This window comes from Aplysia californica, unplaced genomic scaffold, assembly GCF_000002075.1.
Source record: "Aplysia californica isolate F4 #8 unplaced genomic scaffold, AplCal3.0 scaffold00688, whole genome shotgun sequence".
Classification (NCBI taxonomy): domain Eukaryota; kingdom Metazoa; phylum Mollusca; class Gastropoda; order Aplysiida; family Aplysiidae; genus Aplysia; species Aplysia californica.
In genome coordinates, this window is record NW_004797958.1 from 42,606 (window position 1) to 46,673 (window position 4,068).

The 4,068-nt window shown below is 39.7% G+C and overlaps 1 protein-coding gene across 1 annotated transcript in view; it reads left to right on the forward strand.

Annotated features, from left to right (window-relative positions):
• Nucleotides 1–4,068, forward strand: part of LOC101854048 (RYamide receptor-like) — a 52,445-nt gene that overhangs the window by 42,438 nt on the left and 5,939 nt on the right. The gene's annotated exons all lie outside the window — the stretch shown is intronic.

A 4,068-nucleotide genomic window follows, 5' to 3' on the forward strand; every position in this document is an offset into this window, starting at 1 on the left:
TCTCTCTCTCTCTCTCTCTCTCTCTTCCTCTCTGCCTCTCTTCCGATACACGTGCCCACTCACACGACACACGCACACACACGTACACCTGTACACACGCACGTGCAACATCCATCAACATTACATAACCTCACGTTCATGATAAATGACTGATCTATTGCCCCAAAAGTGTACCCAACACTCAATAATTATCTCCTAGTAATCTTTCTGAACAGCTTCGCTGAAAGCGTGACCCCCTTCATGCCCAACATCCATCAATCATCTATCTTTATCTCCAGGCACTGAAGAATTATCAAATAAGCTGCTCGGAAGAGCTACTTACTCAATGATGCTTTATCGTGCAATCTCACACGGCCTTTCTTAGCTTCTGTATTTGCCCCCGTATCAAAGGTTAAGCTGCCCGCGTCCCTAAGACTTCTGGTTAAGACAGTCGTCAAATTTAAGCCAGACGAGTGAGACTGGAAAATCCGGGAAAACACTTCAGACAAGCAGCAGCTGAGGGCCGGTCACGGACTCGGTTCCATTGGGAATCAATAAATCCCGAACAAATTATCTCAAACGTCATCACTGCATGGACGCTAATCACCATCCGGTGCTCTTGGAAAATGCTCTCTGTTCATAGTTTTTCAACCAGGTCCTTTTTCTTTAGGGTTTTGTGGGTGCTTTTTTTTTGGGCCTCTCCGTGTTCTGTTTTTGTATATCGCTCTCATCTCCCTCCCGACCTCTCAATCTATCTTCTCTTTTTCTTCCTGTCTGTGTTTGTCTGAGTGGGGTTTGCGTGTATGTTTACAGCTGTCTTTAAACCTGTATATATCTATACCAGTATGTTTATTTATCAATAAAAACGTGTATCTATTTGTCTGGTCAACTGTGTAATATTTGCCTTTCACTCATCTCGCAACCCAAGCTTTTAATTGTCCACGCTGCTCCGTTTCTATCTCAAGATCAGTCAGTTTGTCCGTCTGTGTGTCTGTCTGTCTGTCCTTCTGTCTGTCAATAACCATTACCAGACATGGAAACGATGTTCAAAAGGTGAAATCTTCATATCAGAAACATCTTCGTGCTTCCTAAACTACGAAACAAAGTGAAGAAGAAGGTTATAAGATTATAAGATATACGCTTTTATTTAGCTACATGCCGTTGTCACAGAAACTAGGATAGCACTCAGTTTTTGTTTGTGAGTAACCCCCTCCCCCCCCCCAACCACCCCTTTTTCCTATTTTTCTCCCCTTACTTACTCCTAACGCAATAAATGTCAAATCTGAAAAGGGTACGCTAACGTGGTTTTCGGGTTTTCCATCCTCTCTGTAATAAAAAGACGACATACAATACAAGTTCTGAATCTTTTGTCATGGTTTCCTATTCCGTGCTGCAAAGGTCAATTCGGCCCTCATTCCTAATTGCCGTGACGTCATGACGCTACTAATTGTGAGGCAGCGTGGTGGAATCAGGCTCTCGTCAAAATAATCAAAGTGAAAAAACTTGCATTTTTCCACAGGTTTTTTAAATTTTTATCAAATTTTTGTTTTTTGGCTCAACACCTTTCATATCCATTAAAGAACTCGTTTCTGTGTGGATTTTTCTTTTTAAAAACGTTGATTAAAAGCACAAAAAATGTAAATTTCCGTTACCACGGACTCTTGAGCTAAGGAAATAACTCATCTTTGGCGGCCATTTTCTCACTAATTTTACCTCTGAAAACAGGTGACCCCCACCTCCTTCTTTCGCAAATATCTCGACTTGTATTCAAGATAAATTGATATTTTTTTCATCCAAATAAAGACAGGTCAACAAGCTTTAAGATGATATCAATAACTGTACAAGCCCAAAAATTGACGAGACCCTGATTCCACCACGCTGCCTCACAATTATACAATATCATGTCATTTCGTCAACAACAGAACCGCCCAGAATTTATTTTCCTCTTTAACATTATGTTCCTGGGGGTTTTTTCCCCTATGATAAAGAAGCCTGTATACAGCACGTTTTGTTTCTTAGCGGAGTTCGAAGAAGCCGTAAAAGATGCATGCATCTATACTTGACTCGTTAGACCAAAGTCCGGGTTGAGAGAAGACTTCTAAGCGTCACTGAAGCCATGAGATATCTCAGGCAAAAGCTTCCCGAAACTTGTGTCAAAAACTGTTTTTGTATACACTTAATAGCAGAAGAGTTAACGCTCAGATGCTACTGGATCGCTAACAACAACAACATACACTTACTATAAAAAAAAGGAAGGGAACATATTTTTTTTTAAATAATAATAAAAGCACAAAAAACAACAACATCAAAACAAAAAACTAAGAAACATTCAAACAAACAAACAAACAAACAAACATACAAACTAGCAAAAAAATAATAACATACATAACGTTCAACTCTGAATTCAATTTTTAGAACAAGGGTGTGATTTGTTGTGGTTGTTTAAGAATTGCTTTTCTAGGGAAGTAACAAAGTTACAAAGTCTCTCCTTTATATAATAATAAGGTTTCTCCAGTGTATCTGTTTAACCGTGCAGACCACGACCAAAGGCTGCAAAACGTTTCTTTGGTGTTTGTTTTGTGTTTGTTTTGTGTTTGTTTTGTGTTTGTTTTGTGTTTGTTTGGTTTTGTTGTTTTTTTTTGGTGTTTTTTTGGGGGTGGTGTCAGTTTTGTGGTTGTGTTTGGTTTGTTTTGTTTTGTTTTGTTTTGTGCCTTATGATCATTATGCGTTCGCTTCGTCCTTAAAGAGTTACAGAAAAATGACTGCCAAACATGTGAACTCGATGGGAAAACAATCAAAAGAAGCAATAAATGTCTTCTTTTTTTTTAACACCCCCAAAAGCAGTAATAGATAGCTATTCAAGTTCCTGGAATGTTGTGGTTACTTCTTGTGTCATGACAGCGGTGACGAGAATCAATCGGTATGTCTTTACTACAAGAAGAAAAACAGTCTTGGAAAACAAACAAAGCACTCGTAGAAGGTGAAAGTAAGAACAGAAAAGTCATCCCTCCTCTGTTCGATATCAGCTTGACAGACTGTACCTCTCGCCTCGCCTCGTCTCTCGCATGTGTGGAGAAAAAGCTCTCAAATGTCAACACGGCTTTTCCATCAGCACCGCTCTCGTCTTTGGTGTATCTCGTGATGCGGATCGGGACTCTTCATTGAGATTGTCAACGATTGGACCAGATTTACGCCGAGAGGCCGGAAACTATATCTCTCCTCTCAGTCTTCCTCTAAGTTCTTTTCTGAGTGGTGTGTCGTTTTATTTCTTGTTTATTTTTATGGAGGGTGAAAAGGGGGAAGAGTGGCACGCTTATGACCTATATCTCGAGATACAACGATCATTATCTAGTGTAACAGTGGAGCCTGCTTCAACGGCCACGTGCCTAAGGCTATCATTTGTGCGTGCAAGCTACCACTTCCCAACCCCCCCTCTCCCCCTTGCGTTTTGTTTATAGTAATTATAAAGCACTGTCTAAGACAACCACCTGTCTAAGACAAGCACCTGTCTAAGACAACCACCTGTCTAAGACAACCACCTGTCTAAGACTGAGACGCTTTCCCACTCTCGACCATGTCGACAATATATGGCTGTCTTCCACAAGTTCGACAATTATTTCGACAATTTCCGTTGTATTTGACCCTACTTTAACTTGAGCCAGCGTCCTTGGTGTAGCAGTTAGACATTCGCTGTTGCACACAGAAGACTTTACACTTACATTAAAAACTATAACACATTTTCAAATGTCGAAATGCGGCAATCAGTTCAATAATTTGATCCTACTCTAATTTCCATTCTCTACATTTAACCCAAACAAAACCCCCAACAAAACAAACAAAAAACAAACACAAAAAAACGCTTTAAAAAACCAAAACAGCAACAAACAGACAAAAACAAAACATAAATTCTAGATCTAGTATTGATTGCTAGTATTTGATTATGGTTTTCACTCCAATCTTGAAATGCAAAAAAAAAAATTAAAAAATTCTAGTATGAATTGTTCGTATTAATTTTGATCTTACACTAACTTGACCTCTTTATCTCTCACCCCCCCCTCCTCCTCACCTCCCTCTTCCTCCCTCCCCCTC